Source organism: Sus scrofa, chromosome 8, assembly GCF_054392235.1.
Source record: "Sus scrofa isolate SSC_HxYL_T2T_F1_AM1 chromosome 8, Sscrofa_HxYL_maternal_Yorkshire_Landrace_v2.0, whole genome shotgun sequence".
NCBI lineage: Eukaryota > Metazoa > Chordata > Mammalia > Artiodactyla > Suidae > Sus > Sus scrofa.
Genome location: NC_139390.1, coordinates 27,654,221 through 27,680,069, shown reverse-complemented (window position 1 = coordinate 27,680,069; position 25,849 = coordinate 27,654,221). Strand labels below are relative to the sequence as shown.

At 36.7% G+C, this 25,849-nt stretch overlaps 2 long non-coding RNA genes across 9 annotated transcripts in view; one reads left to right on the top strand and one right to left on the bottom strand.

Moving 5' to 3' along the window:
- Nucleotides 1-25,849, bottom strand: part of LOC106504613 (uncharacterized) — a 96,993-nt gene that overhangs the window by 44,211 nt on the left and 26,933 nt on the right. The gene's annotated exons all lie outside the window — the stretch shown is intronic.
- LOC110262073 (uncharacterized) overlaps nt 14,705-25,849 on the top strand; it is a 453,546-nt gene continuing 442,401 nt past the window's right edge. For 4 of the 6 annotated variants that reach the window (XR_014812297.1, XR_014812298.1, XR_014812299.1 and 1 more), the window contains exon 1: nt 14,750-14,909. This is a non-coding gene — a long non-coding RNA (uncharacterized LOC110262073). Of the gene's footprint in view, nt 14,910-25,849 lie in introns of all 6 variants that reach the window. The other 2 variants (XR_014812295.1, XR_014812296.1) reach the window with 2 other exon arrangements.

The following is a 25,849-nucleotide window of genomic DNA, read 5'->3' as shown; positions in this document are numbered from 1 at the left end:
GACCCAAAGGCCACCCAAGTCTACCAGGCTACACATATAGTCAATCTGCCGCAACAGAAATATCCACACAAAACTCATAGAGGGAAACCATAGAGCATATAGCTCTGGTGATGAGAGTGGAGTATGCTGCTGGGATGCATAGGACTTAACATAAAAGGCCATTCTCCAAGGTTGCAAAATGCAACCAACCTATGAGATATATAAAAACAAAGACAGCCAACACACAAGATATATAAAATGAAGTTAGGAACAATGAGGCAACAGAGGAAACTTTTCAAATGGAGAAGATAAAACTCCAAAAGAAGAACTAAGCAAAGTGGAAATTAGGCCATCTACCTGAGCGAGATTTCAGTGTAGTACTATAATGTGACAAAAGAACAAGGGAGAAGAATGGATGCACAGAGCAAGAAATTAGAAGTTTTAACAAAGTGTTCGAAAATATAAAGAATTAACATACAATGATGAAGAATACTTGAAAGGAAAAACACACTAGAAGGAATAAACAATAGACTAAATGATACAGAGACTGGATTGGCAAATTGGAAGACAGTAGTGGAAATCAGTGATGCTGGACAGAAAAATGAAAAAGAATGAAAAGAAATGAGGACAGTTTAAAAGGCCTCTTAGAATACATCAGGTGCATTGATATCTACATTATACCAAAGAAGGAGAGAAGAAAGAAAGAGGCTGAGAACTTAATTAAAAAAATTAAGAGATCAGTAACATAAAACAATCATGTGTATATGTAAGTTGCTATATATAAACTCACAGTAAGTTCAAACCAAAAATCTGTAATAGATATGCACAGAAAAGGAAAAAGGAATCCAAAACTAACTCCCCAGTCATTAAATCTAAAGAGAATAGGAGAGGAGAGAGAAGATGGCAGAGTAGTAGGACATACAGCTCACATTCTCCTACAAATACATCAAGAATGCATCTACATGTGAAATGATTCGCAAAGAAAATTTGCTGAACACTGGCAAAAGACCATATCCTGATAGAGCAAGAAAATCTCAAGAAACTGGGTAGGAAAAAATAAAGAAAGAAAAAGAAATCAAAATGGGAAAGGAAGCAGAGGATGACCCTGTACCCCTAGGATGGAGCTGGACAGAAGAAAAGCTCCTGCATCCTGGGAAATGCCCCCACCAATGAGGAGATCAGCTAGGAGAGAGGAAGAACTTAAGAATATTATAGGAAAACACAGCAATCAGTGTGAAGCAGTCAAAATGGAAACAGTCCCCCGGCTGTACGACAACAATTGAAGGAATTTCTCTAGGCATAAAGGAAAAATCCGCAATTAGAAACAAAAAAATTGCAAGTAAGAAAGCTCATTGTAAAGATAAAGATAATATAAAAATAGGAAATAACCCATTAACAAATATCAAAACTAGCAAGCATGAGAAGAGGAGAGGACAAATGCAAAACAGTAAAAATGTATTTGAAAGTAAGAGAACAGTAACCAAAGACAATTCTGTACACATAGAGATGGTTATATAATAACCTAATGAGAAACACAAACCAAAAAACTATAATGGACACACACATAAAAAAGAAATATCAATTCAAACACAACACTAAAGACAGCCAAAAATCACCAGAGAATACCACAAAAGAGGAAGGGAAGAAAAAAAAGACTCAAAAATAACAATCCAAAAAAGTATGGTATGTACAGACACAAAAACAGATCATACATAAGTCGATAGAACAGAATAGAGAGCCCAGTAATAAACACTTACAGTCAATTAATCTACAACAAAGGAGGCAAGAATATAAAATGGAGAAAAGACATTCTCTTCAATAAGTCATGCTGGGAATACAGGACAGCTACATATAAAGTATGAAATTAGAATATTTTATAACATCATCTAGAAAAATAAACTCTAATTGGATTAAAGACCTAAACTGTAAAACTCCTAGAGGAAAGCATAAGTGGAACAGTCTTTTACAGAAATCATAGCATAATTTTTTAGATCTGTTTCCTAAATCAAAGGAAATAAAAGCAAAAAATAAACAAACAGGACCTAATGAAATGTAAATGCTTTTGCATGTCAAAATAAAACACTGATAAAACAAAAAGATAACCTACTGAATGGGAGAAAATACTTGCAGATTACATTACCAATAAGGAATTAATATCCCAAATATATAAACAGATCATACAGCACAACGTCAAAAAAATTTCTCTTAAAAAATGAGCAGACAGAGTTCCCATTGCGACATAGGTGGTTAAGAATCCAGTATTGTCTCTGAGGTGGCATAGGTTCAATCCTTGGCTTGGTGCATTGGGTTAAGAATCTGGCATTGCTGCAGCTGTGGTGCAGGCTGAAGCTGCAGCTTGAATTTGACATGGGCCTGGGAATTTCCATATGCTGTGGGCACAGCCAAAAAAGAAAAAAAATAAAAATAAAATTGAAAATGGGCAGAAAATCTAAATAAATATTTTTCCAAAGCAGATATACAGATGGCCAACAGGCACATGAAAAGATGTTTAACATCATTAATCATCAGAGAAACTCAAAACCACAGTGAGATGTAATCTTACACCTGTCATTATAGCTGTCATTGAAAGGAATCCAAATAATAGGGCATTCCTGATGTGGCTCAGTGATGACAACCTGACTAGGATCCATGAGGATGTGGGTTTGATCCCTGGTCTCACTCACTGGGTTAAGGATCTGGCATTGCTGTGAGCTGTGGTGCAGGCTGCAGATGCAGCTCAGATTCTGTGTTGCTGGAGAAAAGCCAGTCTCCTCAATAACTCATGCTGGGAATACTGGACAGCTATGGCTGTGGTGTATCCCAGCAGTTTCAGCTCTGATTTGACACCTAGCCTGGAACTTCCATATCCCACAGGTGTAGCCCTCAATAGATGGAAAAAAAAAAAGGAATCTAAATAACAAATATTGACAATGATACCCCCCCCCCAAAAAAGGAACACTAGTACATGGTTAGTGGGAATGTAAATTGGTGCAGCCAGTGTGGAGAACATTATGGAGGCTTCCCCACCCAAGCAAAAATAGAAACATCATATGATCCATCAATTCATTCCACTCTTGAGTATACATGCAAAAAAAAGAAAAAAGAGAACACTATTTAGAAAAGATATATCTACTCCATTGTTCACAGCAGCATTATTTAAAATAGCCAAGAAATGCAAGCAACCTAAATGTCCAAGAGATGAATGGACAAAGGTGTATGTATGTGTATATACATATACCACACATGCTCATACACAATGGAATACTACTAAGCCATTAAAAAGAATGAAATGTTTGCATTTCAGTAACATGAATGGACTTTGAGAGTATTATCTTAAGTGAAGTCAGTAAGGCAGAGAAAGAAATACTGTATAATATCATATATGTGGAATCTAAAAAATTAAAACAAAGTAGTGAATATAATAAAGAAACAGATTCATAGATGTAGAGAACAAACTAGTGGTTACCAGTGGGGAGAGCAAAGAGGAGGGTGGGGAAATGAGATGGGGTAGTAAGTGATACAAACTACTATATATAAAATAAGCAACAAGGATACAATGTACAACATGGGGAATAGAGCCAATGTTTATGTTAACTATAAATGGAATATTACTTTTAAAAATATGTCACTGTTGTATACCTAAAACTTATTAATAAAAACTATACCTCCTTTTTAAAAAAGATGATAAAATAAAGCCTATTTCAGATAAATAGAGAAGTTTTCCCTAAGAGATCTGTACTGAAAGAAATACTAAAGAGAGTTCAGGAAAAAAGAAATTGGTCCCAGATAAAGTGCCAAAACACAGGACAACAAAGTAACATAAGAAGGGGGAAAATGCAGATAAACCTAAATCAGTATTGACTGCAAAATAACGATGTACTGTCTTGGTTGATATATTGAGAACATACAGAAAAGGCATTAAGGACTACATGGACTTAAAGGAGCAAGCATTGTCAGAGAAGAAATGAATGTGATGAATTTTAATAAGTGTATGAATTGTAATCTCTAGAGTACCTGCTAAAAGAATACTAAAAGAATGTATGACTCATGTTCATAGAGAATAAAAATAGAAAAACCTTTAAATAATTTAATAAAACAAAGAGAGAAAGAAACGAGCAAAATAGGAGAATCCAAAAACAAATAGTAAGGTGGTAGCTATAAGGCCAAATATATCAGTAACTATGCTGAATGTAAAATAATTAAATTTCAGTTAAAAGCAAACAACAAAACTTATACATTTGTCCTTAACAGACAAACCTTAAAAGGAAAAACAGATATTGAAAGTAAATACTGAAGAAAAAATATACTCTGTAGACACTAATCTATAAAAGCAGGTGTCTCAACACTAACACAAAGCAGATTTGTCTTTAAGGCAAGAAGTGTGACTTGAGATAAAGGAGATATTTCTTATGCAGGAGGATGTAAATGAATACAATCTTTATATCTACCACATAATCTTCAAAGGTCACAGTCCAGTTTCACATTTCCCCTATAAGATGCTATCTGGACAGATAAGAGTTCCATACACCCTTTGCACATAACTGTTACATGACTGAAGACACTGCAGTCAGTCTACAAGTTTTCTACCAATTACAATTTCTCTCTTGGTGCTTGCTCTCACAAAAGGATTTATTTTGTTCAACTTATAAACAAGAGATTACAATGATAAAGAAAGTAGTTTATTGTAAACTTCTCCACTAACAGCAAATCTCTTAGACATGCTTTCCAAATAGTTATACAAGATCTAACTAGGGGCCTACACAAATAAAGACAGAAAAATTAGGCAAGTGAACTCTCCTATTTTGAGGCAAATATTTATCACCTAACAATTATTGAGATCATCCATGTGTTGCCAAAAGCAATCACCTTGGTAGCTGACACTCTCTTCTTCCCAAACATATGTGCTATGTTGTTATCATTTGCCTTTAGAGGCTCAAAAGTGATTTCCCACTCCAGAAATGAGGAGATGTCCATTCCAAAGAATGGAGAGGACTGGTTGCAACACTTAGACCTATCAATGATCACCAAAACCATGGAACTTCAGCTCATTTCGGAATTCATTTACCAAATGCCAGCAATATGAGCCACACTTCCTTCAACAGCCACTTAGATATCACTCTAAATGTTGAATCCATTTTTGGGTTCTTCATAGTTCCGATGGCAGTGTATCTAGGCTCTTGTACCTGCAAATGATGATTTCAACAGAAGTCAAAGTCTTCAAATGCACCCTGGCTTCAGTGTAATCGTTTGTACCTCTACACACTTCCTACAAATGGTTACATGAATGACAGGATTTTTATATTTTTGAATTGAAAATGGTTTGTAACCTAGGAAGTAACAAGTATGCCTTAGTAAATTTGCATTAGTCCCAATATTTCTTAGTAATTTTCTGCTCAATTGCCTAAAAAAAGACTAGGAGTCCTTTACTGAGATATATCTTGTCTTTGGCAGATGAACTTATTTAGCCTTTGCTTCCAAGGAATTTGTCTTGCTTGTATTTTCTTAAGCATCATTTCAACAATACACCAGTCCTTACTCTTCATGAAATAGAATTATGAAATCACATTATCCAAGTAATGGTTTAATGAGTCATCTTTCAATGGTATAAAGTTATCCAGTTGAATAGGGAAATTAGACATCTAATATTTTAGAATTAGAAATTACACATTTGACAGATCAAATTTCTAAAGATGTGATTGTTATTACATGTCTGATTTTATAGAATAATCTGTTTACTACAACTCATGAAGAACAGTGTGTGCATATAGGCAAATAATGTTATACAATCATTCAAAGTAAATAAGAGCTTTAAAATTTTATAATCATCTTACAAAATTATCAGAATTGAGGCTTCTTTATAGGATTTTTAGTGGAATAATAAACTAATTCTATGGCACATGTTGTACTCATGACTACAGAGGGAGCCGATCACTTTTTAAATATTTTGAATGTGCCCTTAAATTATTAATTTAAATACTAGAAACATTACAATCATTTATATCAGTTGACTGTCCTTGAATACTAAATTCCTGGTGATATACATTTTAAATTACTACTGCAAAACAAACTCCTGTCCTCATCTGTAATCAATAATGATTATAAAATTCCCTATAAGTAGCCTTGCAGGCCCTTAGGGGATTTCACATTCTGCTGTAGGACAAGTGCTTAATAAATATTTCTTGGGTGACTGCATGGATAAATCAGCAGCCTGATAGTGAAAATTATTTCTAGATTTTAATAAATGTTTAATGGTTTGTGCTAATGATGTAGGGTTTTTTCGATAATGTTTTGTCTTTTTCATTTGTTTTTTCCTCCATTTTTGATGGTACTTAAACGGAAAACTGGGAAAACTTTCATTTGTTCAATATAAATGTCATTTTATACTGGAAGTCTAGATCTGGTTTCCCTCAATTTTGATTAAAAGTTATTTCCCATCTTAGTTTTTGAAGATATATATCGTTTTACATTCCCACTGTACCTCTGAAATAGATTAAAATTGAATTGCCCTTAGTATGGAGGGTTTAAAATAGCAATGTCCCACTTATTAGAAATTCTGTAGTTTTTCTACTTACCAATTATAATAGAAAAAATTTGATCCCGAAATAAAGTTGCTAATTTTTCCAGTTTTTAGCATAGAGCAATAACTAATTATCAAATGCCAGTAGTTTCATAAATAATTTCCTGAGCTACTCCTTTGTGTTCCAGACAAAGAAAATTTGGGAGTATAAAAAGGTTAGTGCTAAGCCTGTTGCTGGTAAGTAATCCAATTGTTGCTTTGATGTTCCTGGGGATTAAAATTCTTTAGTGAATTAGAGCCTATGCATTTCAAAAGTTACAATGATGCATGTTAGTCCTTATTGTAATGTATTGATCATTTACCATCTCAGAGTTTTAGAAAAGTATGTCTAACTTGCAGTATTGTTTTAAGAAAACACAACATATTAAAAACATCTTAGTCACATTCCCAAAATATTGACATTAATTTCTGCTTTATTCATTCTGCTGTTTTCATTTGTTTATTTCACTTAACAATGATTTATTTTATACCTACTTTATGGTTGTCATTGAGCTAGTTAGTGATTTCATAACTGAGTCTAAATATGTAATATAATCAACTAGGCAAAAACAAGAAATGGGAGAAAGATTCATTCACAGTGCTGATAATTTGCCAGTTGAGATTTGACAGAAAAGGCCTACAGCTCCACTAAATATCCAAGAAAACCCAGCCTCTTTTTAAATTATTTCTACTCTAAAAATTCTTCAAATTTTACTCAACTATGTGAAAGTTGCTTAAGTATTTTATAAGTACAATTTGAAATATTTTTCTTTTAATGAGACGTTTTTGTTAATGTCTTTGGAAAATGGAAGCCCAGGTGGTGGAATGTATGGTAATTCCTTTTTAACTGGTGGATCACTTTTAGAAACATACAACATTGTAGTAGAAAAACATCACAAGTTAAAGAGGTACTGAGCACCATTTTCCAATGTGTGTGTGTGTATGTGCAGGGCTTTCCCCCATACAACAGGCAATTTTCCAATACTAGCTGGGTGTCCTGCAATTCAACTAGATTTTGACATTAGCTTAGCCATAGAACCAGATCCCATAGGTTGAGGGCCCAATACCACAAGTCTTCTCTCCACACCCCATTTCAGGTGCCAGTCACAGGTCCCGGTTATCACCTATGCTTCTGACCCATGGGCTAAAGATTGGACATTAGAATGGCCCCCTTCCCTGGGTTCCACTGATTTTCTAGAATGCCTTACAGAACTAAGTCACTTGTAATCTACATTGCTTACTAGATTAGTTTTATTATAAAAGGCTATAAAATGCAGAGACAGCCAGATGGAAGAGATGCACAGGGTAAGGTATGGGGAAAAGGGCACATGTCTTCCATGTTCTCTGGATGCCCTACTTTCCCAAAATCTACACATGTTCACCAAACTGGAGCCTCTCCTCTAGTTTCTATGGAGGTTTTATTACATAGGTATGTTTAACTCATTGGCTATTGGTGACTGAACTCCATCTCTAGCTCCTCTCCCCTCCCCAAAGGTCAGGCAGATGGGACTGAAAGTTCCAACTCTAATCACATGGTCCTCTCCATCCTTAGGTGCTTTCCAAAAGTCATCTCATTAACAACAACAACAAAAAAAAAAAAAACCTTTTTTTTTTTCCTCATCATGGAAATTTCCAAGGGTTTTAGAAGCTCTGAGCCAGAAATGGAAACAAAGATCAAATACATATTTCTTACATCATAATATTACAGTAGTTGTGTTGGGTGGGGACAGAGACTGACTGGGATGATGGCGAGGTAAGTTTCTGGAGTGGATGGATCATAAAACGCTATATTCTTGATAGATTTGGCCTATACAGGTATATGCCATTTATCAAGACTCAGGGAAAGTACACTTAAAATACATGCATTCCATTTTATGTAAATTTTACATAAAAATGCATGGCAAAGTATTTGAGAAAGTTGAGATATTTTCAACATTCTTTAAATGAGTAGAAAATAAGATGAATAGAGAGGGTTAGATAGTATGGTTGAGCAGAGTATAGTAAAATGTAAAGGGTATAAATCTAGATAGTGGATTTTGGGGCATTCACTGATAATGTTTTTCAACTTTGATATTAAAGTATTCAGGACTGAATTAAATTGTATTTAATTTCAACTCTGCCTTTTTCATATGTAACCACTGTTCATAATAGTGAAAGCTGTTTCCTACATGTGCTCCTTTTAGAACTCAATTAACATTGATTGTCCATTGCTACAGACTATATTAACACTAACAATGTCAAATTAGTGTTTGTTCTTTATGAATAAGTTTAATAACCTGCTCCTTTCATTCCTACTTCCCTTCCATTGTGTTCTAATTAAAAGCTATTAATGTTTCTATTTCCTGGAAATTTTATTTTTACATTTGTATTCAAATTACCACATTACTGAAATGTATATATTTCCTAATAAATGTCAGATTTTACTGTTTGTTATTTCTGTTTAAGAGGTGAATGACTCTACTCAGATGTTCAACATTTAACTTTTTAAAAAAAATCATAGTCATAAATTTAACATGCCCTATTTTTCAGATATGAATTTTGCTAATAGGAAGCACTAGGTCCAGAAAATGTTTAGGTTTATTGAAAGTGTGAAAAGAGCATATGAAAACTACTATATGAATTTATTTTTATTAAAAAAACTTTGTTAAGGAATTCCCATCATGGCTCAGTGGTTAACGAATCTGACTAGGAACCATGAGGTTGTGGGTTTGATCCCTGGCCTTGCTCAGTGGGTTAAGGATCTGGCGTTGCTGTGAGCTGTGGTGTAGGTTGCAGATGTGGCTCGGATCCCATGTTGCCATGGCTCTGGCGTAGGCCAGCAGCTACAGCTCTAATTCGACCCCTAGCCTGGAAACCTCCATATGCCGCAGGAGTGGCCCAAGAAATGGCAAAAAGACAAAACAAACAAAACAAAAAAAACTTTGTTAATACCTAATCTATCTCTTGACCAGAACATGCTCATTTGGTCTTCATTAATCATGTATCACGTGCAGTATTTGAATTTCCTTAATAAAGAATGAGGTGCAATGTGGAAGAGTTAGCAGTTATGTTTATTGTTGTATATTGCAGTTCATACTTAACTATGTAAGTATATTTACAAATATTTACTAATTTCAATTAAACTCTTAGAAAATAACACTTGATTTAAAAGATGTCTAAAAAAGGAAGCAAGCAAAGGAAGAGTGGAAAAATGATTTGTGAAATGAAAGTAATACTAATAATGGGAACATAAGAGAAAAATGACAAAACTAACTTATCTTCCTGACCACAACTGGAGGACTTCAGAGGCTCATTATGCAATAAAGGTGATGCTTAAAGTGATCTGACCAAAAGTCACCTAAAACTAGCTATCAAGAAAAAGACCATTAGAAATTATATCCACTATCATTAATGATGAACTTAGCCCTACAGGAATTTTTGTGTCTTGAGATACTAACTAATGATAGTATGAAGTTTTCATGGGAGCAAGACTTTTTAAACATGGAGGAAATAAAGACAAATCTCACAATTTTTAAACAGCATTTAAAAAGTCACTTGATACTTAATTTCATACCTTAAAAAATTTTACTAATGTGAATTTTTAGAAGGTTTTTTTTTTTTTGTGAAAGACATGAAAATCACAAAGAATTTAACAAAGATTTATTCTTCCTGGAGTAGAGACCTAGAGTTTTATATGACAAACACACATAAATGCATTTAATTTGGAGACAAAAATAAACTGCCTGAAGTTTTGAGTAAGAGTGGGAGGTATAGTATTCAGTTGGATGAAAATACCCATTTTTTAATTATGCCCAATTCATGGTATTTTCGAAATTTCACTTTGGTAATAAAATAAAGAACTTTTTTTTTGTCATTTTTTTTCAAAGAAAAATATAGATGAGAAACAGATTTTAAATAATGCCTCTAGGAAAATAATGCTTCATGAAATATCTACTAGTGCTCATGGAGCAGCATCTTTGATTAAAATGAAGACAGAATTCCACGTTGAGAGAAAAATCATGCACAAATTCACTCTGCCCTTATTCAGAGACAAGATTTTATACTGGAATATGCGTTAGATTTATGTACTTCAGCTGGAAATGCCCTCATTTGGTGAGGAAATTCCAAAGAACCACTGCAAAATCTCCTTCACATTAATTTTATACTAATTGGCTAAACACAAAAGTAAAAAATTCTGACTAACATTGTCAGACAGTAGTTTCAGTTGATGTGGGTCGGACTTTCTGACTGGAGCACAACCAGACAGTCTAGCTGCAGATCCTCTATCTCAGAACCTATGTGAACAGAGTCCTACGTTGTTGTGGTAAAAGTTATAAGTAAGGAATTTATGAAATATAGCAATTCTGTCAACCTACAGAACCAAAGCTAAAAGATTCCTTTCCAGGCATGGAAAATAAGACTCAGGTCATCTCCACCAAAGCTTTTGTAAAGTACATGAAGTATGAAAAAAATCCATATTAAATAAATAAATAATTTGTGGTTTCAAACATAATCCAAAAAAGCTATTATCTCCTCTTCATTTACTTTATTTTAATTATGCATAATTAATTCTAAGAGGAGCAATGTGACAAGTTTTGAAGATCAACTCTACATAAGGCAAGATATTTTATTCGTATCTGCACTCAAAGAAATACCAAGCATTCTATTTCACGTTCACTGGTTCCTCACAATCTTTTTTTTTTTAAAACACAGAAAAGAGTTTTCCTTTTCTTTTCAACTCTTTAATGGACATTTCTTTAGCTCTTAATGTATACTATGTTAGGCATTATGTAGTTTCACACAGCCTATCTTATTTAGAGCTGAATACCAATCTATAAGGCAAAGTCAAATCTTGAAAATTTTAAGATTTAATCTTGAAGCAATGTATCTTGAAATGGCTGAATGCATGAATTCTGAAATGAGGACTTACTTAAAACAACTGCAGGAATTCTGTAGCAATCAGCTACTCCAGGAAAGTGACCTAATCACGAAAACTAAAGGCAGCCTCTTGGTAGATGCCTGTGACAGTTCATTTTTAGAAAAGCTTGGAACTCAGATCAGAAAGCTGTTTTTTAGAATAAGGGAGGCAGTTTTGCCAACTGCTTCAGAGTTCTCCAGAAGGGGTTTTCTCCAAAGGACTTACTTTATGAAAGAATGATAAAGCACATTTTTAAATAATCTAGGTATATTGAAAAAGTCAGAAAAAATGTTTGTCAACTTGTCCTAAAGTTAAGATTTATCACTACTGTAAACACAATATGCAAACAAATAAAAAACCATGCTATTTTGTAACTGTAATTTTACGGCAGGTGGGAAAGGAGCAGGACACAAATGCTAGAAAATGAAGAAGCAGAGCAGTTGGGATGCCACAAGGATTGGCTGGAATGAGATAAAACCAAGGTGGCCTTGAGAATAACCCAGCCATTGGCCTTTAGCTCATTATACATTCATTGTAATACTAAAAACCACTCCTTCTTACATAATAACAATTCTCAGGAGGACCATAAAAAGCCAAAAAGGGGGCAGTGGCCTAATTCCTGGGAAATCCCTTCCCTTCCTTGAAATAGAAATATTCCTTCCACTCAGCCTATAAAATTATTGACATTACTCAGTTTATAAAAACCTATTACCCCAGGCCCTGGGGCTGCTCTTACTTTCTGAGACAGTCCGCATCTACCTCTGGAATGTCTACAGTGAGCCAGAGTAAAAGAAGAGCAAGTTCTTGCTCTTCTTTTACTCTGGCTCACTCTAGACTTCTTTCCTGCATGACAGCAAGAACTCTCACCTGGTGATCCATCCTAAGGATTCCTATGAGTCCCAGGATTTGACACCTCTCTCTCTTGCAAAAATTTTCTGTGCATAATTTCCTCTGAGCATCACTCACATGTGTCCAGGGGACTATTTTTTGCAGAATAGGTGTTGAATAACTACAATTTATTATGTTTGCAAAGGGTGAGGTAATGAGACAACAGGATACAGGTCACAGGTACTGAATATACAAGATGAACATCAGAGTTAACTTCTAGTTTTAGATCATAAAGTTAAGACGGTGATCCCAAGATGAGGTATCTGAGAGCACAGTGGAAATTTCAATAAGGAAGTGAGTATAGGAAAAAAAGAAAACTGAAATTGGTACAAAGCTTACAGTCTGTCCCAATGGTAGATTGCTTATTTTGTATATTTTTTCAGTGTTTGGAAAGTCTGTGAAGTAGCTCATAAGAATTTAGATAAGACAGAGATAGCACTAACCTCCAAGAGTTAATTACGAATTTAAAACATAACAGATCAGAGGAGAGATAAAGAAAGGAATCTTACAGGGACAATGCATCATTCACAGAAACTGGGTTGAGTAACTAACAAACAAGGTCCTATTTAGGTAGCTGTGATTCAATGGGAAGCAAAATATACAGTCTTAATATTCAAGAAACTTACTACTCAATAAGAGTCACAATAATACTCACTAAATATGTAGATTTACACTCTGATAAGTGTTTGAAGAAAAGCTATAGAAAGCATATAACAGAGGGAGAAAATTTTACCAGGAAGTTATTCCATTTTCTGCAACACACACCAGTATTGTCGCTGGCACACCCCAAAGAGTCTTTTTTTGAAAGCAAAATTAGTTCATTAGAGAATTTGGAAGATCAATGTGTCTAAAGGCTAGTAAGCCATGATGAGAGTTGTAAAAGCTGAGGCAAATGTAGACAGTGGCTAGATCACATAGGGCCCTGACATAAGCATTTAAACTTTGAATTTTGTCTCTAGGTTGACTGAACTCCAAAGAAGGATTTGTAGCACCCCATTTCAGAATGTATGTATGGAAGCCAGGAGAATGGATTGGATAGAGACAGGAGTAAAATAAAAGAAGAAATTATGATAATCTAGAAAAGGAATGATGAAGAGTTGGGCCAGACTGATAACCATGGCAGTGAAAAAATTTAATGTGATTAGAGATATATTCTAGAGGTAGTCATGTCAAACCTTAAATATGATATGAAAAAAGTGTATTATATATCTAACAAAAAGTGTGTGAGTCAAAGTAGGGTTTGGCCTGTCATGAAAGTAGAGAAAAGGGAGAGGTGAGAACCAGCCTAGGAACACCCTAATCCCTCTTTTGGAAAGGGATGCTTTCCCAGTGTGATGTTTTTAAGTTTTAGGTATCTATCTATCTATACCTATATATAGATATAGAAAACATATTTATATTAAATTTATATAAAATTTATACTTATATAAATATATTCATATATTTGATAAACTCATTAAAATTTATTTTCATATTTGTTATGTATATCAGAGAGAGACATCATTCTAAGGAATCCCCTGGCTAATTCACTTTGCACCGAGTTTTCAGGGCCATCTTTAATCTAATGCATACTCCAACATAGTCTGTAAAAAAGGTAAGAACATACTGATAAGATTCTGGCTGCACACCAGGATTGGTCTCAGACACTGAGATTTTTGGTTCCATGCCAATTGTGTGGTTTTTGCAAATTTGGTTGATGTCTGTGCTTCCATTTTCTCATCTCAAAATTGCCAATTATTATACTTACAGTATTACATGGCAAGAGAAAATTTACATAAACGCATTACATTGTATATCCATTAAAGATTAGCTGTCATTATCATCTGGGTCTTAAGGTGTGTGTTCGTGAGAGAATTAACCATGTCCACCTGAGGAGAATAGAGAGAAGGTGGCATCCTCAAGAATGAGATGGACTTCAGTTATGCCAACAGAGAGAAATAGTTAATAGGGATTGAAGAGTAAAGGGGTTAATCATAGAGTTGGGGTATCTGATAGCATAGTGGAAATTTCATTAAAGGAATGAGTACAGGGAAAAAAGGAAAACTAAAACTGGTGTATAATAGGATGGTTGTATTGAAGAGACTAGATGACAAGAGGGGTTATAATTGGGATTATGACAAAAGCTATGAGGATGGAACCTTCATTAGTTTTAATATAATCACTAGAATGTGTTTAAGCTTATCAAGTGTAAACTGTGTCCAGAATAGATTGTAACTTCCAGAAGTCTTAGACTTTTTAGGAAGGCAGACACTGTATTCCCTAGTTCAAGGCTGCATTGGTTGTCCAGGACTTGGGGAGCTGTTTCTGGCTGGACAGTGCTTGAACATAGTCTGCAAGGGAAAAGCTGAAGACCTGACTTCTGCACGCTGATAAGGTAGGCAAACATCCTGGTGCAAAGAAACATAATCCTGCAGGTCGTGAAATCTAGCACAACACAGGTCTCATCCTATAGATCCACATCACCAGTAAGGCCTGAGATTCCACGCATGCATCTGTGGAATCACGTAAGACTCTCAAGGTGCTGCCAGCTGGGATGGAATCTCCACAGAGGTAGGATCCTGAAATATCTGCTTCTTCTTGATCACTCAGGTGAAAGTGAAAAATTGTTTATGTTCAATAGATTTACTTACATATGATCAGAACATAGTTTGTTCATGTGTTTCTGTCTGATTAAAGTGACCTAGTGATATTGTTAACTCTTTGCTTCACTGTTTTTGGACTTTGCATCTCTGTTTTTGGATTTTTGTTGAACTTCATGAATTATTTCTACTTTGGCCTGGACAGGAAGACAGAGAGAAACTTAAACTTTTTGGTCTGCTCATTCTATATTATTGTGATTAATGAGGGTTTTTTCTTTATGCCCTTGGTGAGGCCTGTGGCTAGCTCTTCTGCTGTTGTTGCTTATTTCTTTTACACCCTATAATGTCCCACAAAAAACAAACAAACAAAAAAAAACTTTTGCGGATAATGCCTATAATGTCCCACACAAAAAAAAAAAAAAACATAAAAAAAAACTTTTTTCTGTGATCTGCATGAGCACGTTTTTAAAAAATCCACATAGGAATTTTCTCCTTGCTGAGGTTTATACGAGAGCATATGGTAGGGCATGTCTGTTAGGAACTCCCTTACCTTTAGGCTGCTAGAATGTGTTTCGGGGCACACTCCCAGCTTTGTCTTCCTCAGGGAGAGGCAGCATAGAGTGGAACTGAAGAGGAGAATCTCTGGAGTGAGACATCATGAGATTTTATTTCAGGTCTCTCCTTACTAGCAGTGAAAACTGGGGCAAATTTCTCTCCATTTCATGACTCAAATTTCCTCATCTATAAATTATTCTGACAATTGCCCCTCTTCCTAGCTTCATAATTTTTCTGTCTCTGCATCATTATTAACAACATTGTTGGAAGGGGACATTAAGAGGAAGGACATGGTTGCCAGTTGACCCATAAGCTGGACCTGGAAATTAGAAGCTCCTCATTCCCCCTCCCCCACTGTCATTGGAATGTATCTTCTGCCCACCATTCCCACACTGAAATTCATTTTTAAGGATGTAGCCTTGAGAGAGCATGTGTTGTTGAGAGCATCTGGACAGTATACATGATTAAACACAGCTGAGGTCTCGATACCTTCAAAGATTCTGGTAGGTAGGTATAGAGATCTGTTTGCCTTTTGGTGATACAAAATAAGCATTGCATTGAAGTTCCCTAGTTTTTTAAAACTGACATATACCAATCTGGAGTGGTCTCTTTCTTATCTCCTTGCCCTTCGTGTGTGGGGGAGCCAGTTTCAGATTTTGCCAAGGGAACTCAGGAGTTTGTGAACCAACAACTAGTAAGATATAAAGTAGAAGGGAAAAAAAATGAGTCTCAAAGAGACATTTGTGTGGGAAACCCTGACTGACCATCTATGTGGAGAGAGGTACGCCATATGTTAGATACTTGTGGACCACTGAATGATTATGGGGATACCACCAAAATGCAGGCTAGTCTGATGAACTTGCAGGAGAAATATGCACAGTGTGCTATGGCAAAGAAAGGAGACCAATGGCTGTATAGTGGATGGGTCTCCAGGTCTGCTGGAGGCTCATGCCTACCTAGAGGCTGAAACTTGAGTTAAAAAGTTGAAAGAAGAGTTGAAATTAGAGAAGGATGTGCTGGTATCCATTGCTTTGATAACATAGGGGCTAGCAGACAAGGTAGGAGAGTAGGATAATAATTTGGAGACCTGGGTGTACTATGCAAAGCTAGCAGAACACAAATCACCACAGATTAAAGTCTGAGCTCTTTCAGCCAAACCTGACTGAGATACTAAGAGGTGGACTCCTGGGAAAGTAAGATGAGTAAGGGGAGGATGCTGGAGTGATTGACAATGAAACAGATGAAGCACCCCAAGGTATCCAACAATTGATACAAAAGAAAATTTTAAACAGAAATCATTCTAGACTTCTGGTAACAAACATACCCAAAAACTCCTAGGAAAAATCTTATATTCTTTCTCTTTTCTTTGAAAATATAAATCTTACTGTGATTTTGAAATGTATACCCCCTAGGAGATATATAAAACACTGCCTCTGATTGCTTGAGACTATTTTTAAAATGAGAGAGAGAAAGAGAGAGGTTTTTTAAAATGCAGGTTCCTATAGAAGCTTCCTTGACCCAAATCTAGTCCATAGCATCCATAAGATTACTCCTCAAAAGCTTATACAAATATAAAAATACTTTCTGCATATACTAATGAAAAACTTCAACCATGTAAGCATATCACCTTAATTTGTAAACAATTTGGATTCAGCCATTATTTATAAACTAGTTAGTTTATAAATAATGGCTAGTTAGTACACAATTCATGGTTAAAACATTGGAATGAATGCTATAGGTTCTCTGTGTCTATATATTTGTGGTATCTATAAATGAAATACATGAATGTGTGTATATATATATATTTATACCTTCAGATGATATTTTCAAAATTAATTTTTATTTTATTTATTTATTTATTTTGTCTCTTTGCCATTTCTTGGGCCGCTTCCGTGGCATATGGAGTTTCCCAGGCTAGGGGTCTAATCGGAGCTGTAGCTGCCAGCCTATGCCAGAGCCACAGCAACACGGGATCCGAGCCGCGTCTGCAAACTATACCACAGCTCACGGCAACGCTGGATCCTTAACCCACTTAGCAAGGGCAGGGATCGAACCTGCAACCTCATGGTTCCCAGTCAGATTCGTTAACCACTGTGCCACGACAGGAACTCCACAAAATTAATTTTTAACAGTGCTGTATTTAATTGTCTTAAAGAAAAATTAACCCTAATATCAATAGTGTACTCATACTAGGGTGAAAAGATGGCAGAGTAAAATGATATGGAGCTCACCTCCCCCACCAAAAAAACATTAAAAAATACATCTAAATGTGGAACAGTTCTCACAGAAAACAGTGGAAACTGGCCAAAGAACTCTTATACAACAAAGGCTGCAAGAGATAACCAAATAATCAGGTAGGACAAGAAGAAATGCATGGGTCAGGACTTAGGCCCCTGGGAAGGAACTAAGGAGAAAAAGAATATTGTGAGGTGGGTCCAAGATGTTGGAAGAGTACAATGTGGTACACAACTTCTCCCACAAACACATTAAAAAAACCTCACCGGAGTTCCCGTCGTGGCGCAGAGGTTGACGAATCCGACTAGGAACCATGAGGTTGCGGGTTCGGTCCCTGCCCTTGCTCAGTGGGTTGACGATCCGGCGTTGCCGTGGGCTGTGGTGTAGGTTGCAGACGCGGCTCGGATCCCGCGTTGCTGTGGCTCTGGCGTAGGCTGGCGGCTACAGCTCCGATTAGACCCCTAGCCTGGGAACCTCCATATGCTGCGGGAGCGGCCCAAAGAAATAGCAAAAAAAAAAAGACCAAAAAAAAAAAAAAAAAAAAAAACCTCACCAACTACATATATAATGGTTTTTCTCTGATCATTTTTACTGAACATGGGCGGAATACCTCAGACATTCAAAAAGGGCATGAAACCCTCCATATAACTGGGTAGAACAAAAGGAAAAAAGACAGAGAGAGAAGAGAAAAAAACTTAAGGACAGAACCAGCGTACCTGAGAGGGGACTGAGAAGAAAGGAATGTGCATCCTGGGAGGCCATCTAACCAACTGGTAAATCAGCTGGGATGAAGGGGTAGCTTCATAACCTCTAAGAAAAGAGCAGCCGCTGATCAAAGGATGGCAAAGCATAGAGAGAGCTGCACAGACCACTGGTATCACTACCTAGGGCACCACAGTCTGAGACACTTGGGCAGGAGCTGGGTGCTGAGACTCATGCTACAGAGGTAAGTTCTGGGAAGAGGACTAGGGTGGGCTGTGATCAATGAATTCAGCAAAATAGCAGGATACAAGATTAACATGCAGATATTGGTTGCATTTCTGTTTACTAACATTTAAATATTAGAAAAGAGATACAAAAATAACACCTTTTAAAATTGCGCCCTCAAAGAATGCCTAGGAATAAACCTGACCACAGAGGTTTATCTTTGTCCAATAAAATTGCAAAAAGAGTCTCTTCAGCAAGTAGTGATGGGAAAATTGGACAACTGCATGAAAATCAATGAAACTAGAATATACCCTCACACCATGCGCAAAAATAATTTCAAAATGTCTTAAAGACCTAAAAATAAGACATTATACCATAAAATTCCTAGAAGAAAGCATAGGCAAAACATTCTCTAATATGAACCACAGCAATATTTTTATGTCAGTCTCCCTAGGCAATAGAAATAAAAACAAACAAATGGGACATCAAACTCAAAAGCTCTGTCTCAGCAAAGAAAACCATAAGTAAAATGAAAAGACAACCCACAGAATAGGAAAAAAAATAATTGCAAACAATGAAACTGGAAAATATTTAGTCAAAAATATACAAGCAACTCATAAAACTAAATGACAACAAAAAAACCCAATTGAAATATTGACAGAAGACTTAAAGAGACATTTCTCCAAAGAAGAAATACAATGGATAACAGGCTCATGAAAAACTACTCAACACCGCTAAGTATTAGAGAAATGAAAATCAAAACTACAATGTGGCACCACCTCATACCAGTCAGAATGGCCATCATTAACAATTCTACAAATACCAAATGACGGACAGGGTTTGGACACTGTTGTTGGGCATGTAAATTGGCACAACCACTACAGAAAACAATATGGAGGTTCCTCAGAAAAATAAATATAGAACCACCATATGATCTAGCAATCCTACTCTTGGGCATGTATCCAGACAATGCTATAACTCAAAAAGATACAAGCACACCTGTGTTTACTGCACCACTCTGTACATTAGTCGAGATACGGAAATAATCTAAATGTCCATTACAGATGAATGAATTAAGATGTGGTATATATACATAATGGAATACTGCTCGGCCATAAAAAGAACAAAATAATGCCACTTACAGCAACATGGATGCAACTAGAGATTGTCATACTAAGCGAAGTAAGTTAAAAAGATAAAGACAAATATCATATGATTTAACTCATATGGGGAATCTAAAATATGGCATAAATGACCTATCTACAGAACAGAAACAGACTCACAGACATAGAGAACAGACTTGTGGTTGCCAAAAGGCAGGAGGAGGGCGTGGGATGGACTGGGAATTTGGGGTTAATAGATGCAAACTATTACATTTATTTTTTTTCCATTTTTTTATTACTCAAATGAATTTATCACATCTATAGTTGTATAATGATTGTAACAATCTGACTTCACAGGATTTCCATCCCACAGCCCAGGCACATCCCCCCAACCCCCATTACATTTAGAATGGATAAGCAATGAGGTCCTACTATACAGCATAGGAACTATATCCAATCTCTTGTGATAGAACATGAATATGAAAAAAAGAATATATGTGTGTATGCCCACTCTCACCATATATATAGCTAACTTTCTGTGCAAAAATTGGCATAACATTTAAATCAACTATACTTTAACAAAAATGCAAAGAATTTACAGAACTTTAATGGAAAATATGATGAGGATGACTATAATTTCTATGACTTTTTACTTGAAACATTGTTGGTTATTTTACATTGTTTTTCCAGACTTAAAATAATCTTATTCTTTTCTCTTAAACTACCAGCAATTTGCTAATGTATACCTTTGTGAACAAAGATGAAACATCTTTTAATCCTTACATGATCCCTCCAAAATTCAGAAACATTTTTAGTGAATTTTGTTTATTTTCATGGCTGCATAATTATTTGCCTACGTTCAGAAAAATCTGTTCTCGAGCAGTAAAGAATTACAGCAGCCAATGGGCTGAACTCTGTGTGGTTTGGCTGGTAAATGATTACTCATAAGCTCTGGCCATTACTCTTTGCACTGATGTTTGGGCTGTTCTAAAGGGGTTAATGGTTTGAACAATGAGTAGCTGAGGGATGGATGATCACGAATAAGCCCTTGTGGGTTCAGGATATGTGGCAACATATTTGGGTTCACCTGCAAGAACCTGAGGCAGTCTCTACTATTTTTCACATTCTGGCTCCTATAGCTGTTGCCCATTGGCATTCAGGAGGACAATGCCCTAGCCTGGGTATGAGCCCTAGCAACCAGTGAACCACGCTTCAGTAGTTATAGCAGATTGGATGCATAGAAGAGTAGCTAGAATGCTGCCAAGAATACCAGATTGCTCTGAAATACAGTGACTTGATTAATGCAGCAACAACACATGATGTGTGTTCTAAACAATGGCCAGGGCAACTGCCAAAGGAGTCTGAAACCATTCACTGGAGTTCCCAGCTTGTGTGGAATTGACAAACTGATTATATCAGCCTCTTCCCTCCAAATATGTCTTGGTTTACACGGACACTGCCTAGCCTAATCTAAGCTACCCCATCACTGTGCAAACCAGACTGCCATCATTAGGGGATTAGAGAAGCTAAGTGCCATGTACAGGTAGGTACCCTCATCAAATATACGATGATGAATGATTACATTTCAAAGGTGATGATATATATCCTGTCATCTGCAAATAGTGATAGTTTTACTTCTACCATTTGATCCAGCAATCCCACTCCTGGGCATCTATCCAGAGAACCATGACTCACAAAGACACATATACTCCTATATTCACTGCAGCTCTATTTACAATAGCCAAGACATGGAAAAAACCTAAATGTCCATTGACAGAGGAGTGGATCAAAAAGATATGTTTGGAGTTCCCGTCGTGGCACAGTGGTTAACGAATCCGACTAGACCATGAGGTTGCGGGTTCGATCCCTGCCCTTGCTCAGTGGGTTAATGGTCCGGCGTTGCCGTGAGCTGTGGTGTAGGTCGCAGATGCGGCTCGGATCCAGTGTTGCTGTGGCTCTGGCATAGGCTGGTGGCTACAGCTCTGATTCGACCCCTAGCCTGGAAATCTCCACATGCCTCAGGAGCGGCCCAAGAAATGGCAAAAAGACAAAAAAAAAAAAATATGTTACATATACACAATGGAATATTACTCAGCCATTGAAAAGAATGAAATACTGGCATTTTTAGCAACATGGATGGACACAGAAATTATCATGCTAAGAGAAGTCAGCCATATAATGAGACAGCAACATCAAATGCTTTCACTGACATGTGTAACCTGGAAAAAAGGACACAATGAACTTCTCTGCAGAACTGATGCTGATTCACAGACTTTGAAAAACTTACGGTCTCCAAAGGAGACAGTTTGGGGGGTGGGGGGATGTGCTGGGGTTGTGGGATGGAAATCTTATAAAACTGGATTGTGATGATCATTGTACAACTACAAATGTAATAAATTCATTGAGTAATAAAAACAAAGGTTATGATATATAAGTCTGGGCAAAAGAACATTATATTGAATGGAGGTTCCATTTCCCTTACAATCTACAACTAGCAGTTTTGGTAGAAAATGAACGGAATATTCAAGCAGCGGATTTAGTAACTAGCAGGCAAACCACCTTAGCCAGGTGAACTTAAGCACTATCCCAGACTTTAGTACATTTGAATTCTCACCAATGGGCCCTGTTGCCCTATATGCTAGACTGTGGACCCCAGCTGAGATACCTAACACCATAAAATTATGCAAGTCTCAGGAGACAGCCATTGCCCTGGCTCTCACCATGGATCAATTTGCTCTGCTGTTGAGAAACCAAGCCTCATAATGCCTGGGAAAGGTACTATCTAATGGAATTTGCCAAGGGACATCCCAGTAGGATGGGTGAACTACTTCATACCCCTGGATAAGGAGGAATGACTTAAGTCTCCACTGGGATTCCATTATCTTGATGCAAACCAGACCTGTTAAAACACACTATGCCTGGAATGGAACACACATCACTGAAATAGGGGAGAAGTTAAGGCTCCTGTTCTGGTCTATCCCACCCCCAATCCACCTCCTCACACTAGACAGTGCTGCCTCCCCTAGCTGACCAGTGTAGTACTGCACAACCAGGGCAAGTTCCTAAACTGCTAACCTCCCTCTTCTCAAGGCCAGGAGCACACATTCTATTTTCCATTTGGATGTAGTCGTCTTTTTTCCTCCATTGGCTTGGAGGATATTTTAACACACAGAGAAGCCCTCAATAAATCCTTCCAAAAGCATTACATAATATATAATTGCCTGCAAAGCTTTTCTTTATTGAACACTGAAATGTCTAAGCAGAAAAGCTGTTCTCCAAAATGGGATCACCACCATTATTACTGCGTCACAAGAAGGTACTTGTGCTATTATCCAAACAATCTTTATATTTACACCTGATGAGTCTGCTGATGTATCATGTTTTTTTAAATTGCATAAGCATACAAGTAAATGCCCCAAGTGATCTGACTGCTAGCCTAGGGGACTCAATAAATGGATGGTTTGGATCATGGAGTTCTTGGTGGAAAGAAAGTTACTAATTAGGGGAATTATTGGCTAAATCTGTTTTATTTTAATGTTCCTTATTGCTGTGACCTAGGTCTCTGATGCACTAGATGGCCACCTAATGAGCCACGTCCATGTTAATAAAGGCCCTTACATACCACTCAAGGCACATTGTGCAAAAGGGGGGATATGTAAGGTTGTTATAGCTGGTCATGAAGGGCTGGTCATCAAGAGAATCTGACCGTTGGTTGAAAGGCAAGCAGAGACCAGCCAATCAGAGGTGCCTTGCTTTCTTCCCTATCCTTGGAATGTAAGTTCTCCCCACCATTCCCATGCTAGGTGCCATTTTCAACAATGCGCCTTCAGAAAGAGGAGTGTGTCACTGAGACCATCTGGACAGTGTATATGACTGAAAACTGTTAAGGCTTCTATATAAATTTTTAAGACTTTAGTGGGCAGGTGCAGAGATTACTCATCTTGTGACTGCCCAAGACAAGCCTTGTGTATAAGTTTCCTTGCTCCTTAAACCTACCACTTGCCAATCTGGAGTGGTCTGCCTCCTTCTGTCTCTCCTTGCTGCCTCTGTGCAGGGCCAGTTTCAGATTGAACTCTTGAGGTTGTAAACCAACAAATATACCAACATCCTAGAACAACTTTCACTTTAACTATAAAAAAGAAAAAAGAAAACCACTCTCTTGAGACCATATACTCCTCCTGCTCTCTCCCAATAGCAAACCATCTGTCCTGTTTACTTCTATTCTTTCTTGAACTCTGATTAGGCTTTTCTACCCTACTACTACTTCTAGTCCCACAAACTACTTCTAGTCAAGATCATGAATAACTTCCCTTTACCAAAATTAATTCCCAAACTTTCTATAACTTATGCAATCAGTGGTCCTTGACACAGCTGATCACTCTTTTCCCAAATCCTTTCTCACTTAGTAAAAACTTACCACATTCTAAACATACACAGAAACCTCAAAGTGTTTACATTTTTAGTGCCCTCACCTCTTCTCTTGAATGTTGGTACTCATTTCTTGAGTTCTTTCATTCAATGTCATAGCCTTAAACACCACACATCACTAATTATTACAAATGTGTATGTCAGTTTTCTTCGTCTTTAAACTGTATGCCTTGAGGTTCTGGGAAATATATGAGTCATTACTACATACTTCTGAAATTGTTTCTATTACTTGCAACCCCAAAGTCCCAATACAATTGTCCTAGTTAGCCTTCTGGGAAAGTTTTTCAGATATCTGGACTAAAATTCCTCTATATTGAAACACAGGGCAATTATCAGCAGAAAACTCTAATTAAGCATATAAGTGAAATATGGAAAGAGAAATTCTATTCTCCAAGGTTTCTTTTGTTTTTTTTTCATACTACCAAGGGTAGGTTGATACAAATTTTAATTATTTTAAGGAGGTCAGCGGGTCTTTGTCAGCATGGTGAGGCTACCTAATCATGGGTGTGACTGGACTGCAAAATCAAAAAGGGAAGGCTGGAGTTCCCGTCTTGGCTCAGTGGTTAATGAATCCAACTAGGAACCATGAGGTTGCAGCTTCGATGCCTGGCCTCGCTCAGTGGGTTAAGGATCTGGCATTGCCATGAGCTGTGGTATAGGTTACAGACATGGCTCGGATCCCTCGTTGCTGTGGCTCTGGCATAGCCCGACAGCTACAGCTCTGATTTGACCCCTAGCCTGGGAACCTCTATATGCCGTGGGAGCAGCCTTAGAAAAGGCAAAAAGAAAAAAAGAAAAAAAAAAAAAAAAAAGAAGGGAAGGTATCAGTACATGGCAGTAAGTAAAAGCATTTAAGAGAAGGATGAACTGAAGACCATGCATTTACTGATCAAGTGGCTAATGAACTCTTGACCAGAGGGAGTCATGATATCCTCAAAGGAGACACTGAATAGATATCTACTGAACCATATTTAAAAAGCATACTTGAAAGACTGATTTTTTTCCCAGCAAAATAAATAGTTTTCATTATTTCAAGTAATCTTGCCAAACATCTAAGGAATAGAAAGAGTACAGGAAGTGGAAGAGAGACATTATGAAGTATTAGAGGGCCAAGAGTGATCTAAAAGGTAGAAATACCTAATCTTTTGAGAAAATAAATGCAAGAGAGCAAGGTACATTGGAAAAGTCCCTTAATTATGCTAAGTCTCTTAAGGACTATGTCCAGCACATTAGGCATGTTGTAATTGAAGTGTTGAGAAACAAATTAAAAATTTAATGATCTCTCCTCCCTTTGGAAGTAAACTTAGTTCTCCATTACCTATGCTGTCAGAACTCATAAAAGCATTGTCTAATCAGCACTTAATGGCCCACTCTCAGTCTCGTTTTAGATAATTAATGTGCATGTAAAAAGCCTTGTAAATGTTTTATTTTCATATACTACCTATTGGTAAAATACAAAAAAAGTATTACTAGTTCTTTACTTTGGAATCTCTGAATATCTTGGTATTTTTGCAAAGATACAAGGATCATGTATTTTGTGTCTACATGGACAAATTTGTACAACATAACTGTTTTCTTCTGCTCACTCTCTAATCAACACCCACCCTACGGGCCACCTCTTTGGATGTCATTGGCAAGAATAACAAAGTAAACAAATAGAATGAAAATCTATTTTATAAGGACAATAGGATTCAACTTGCAA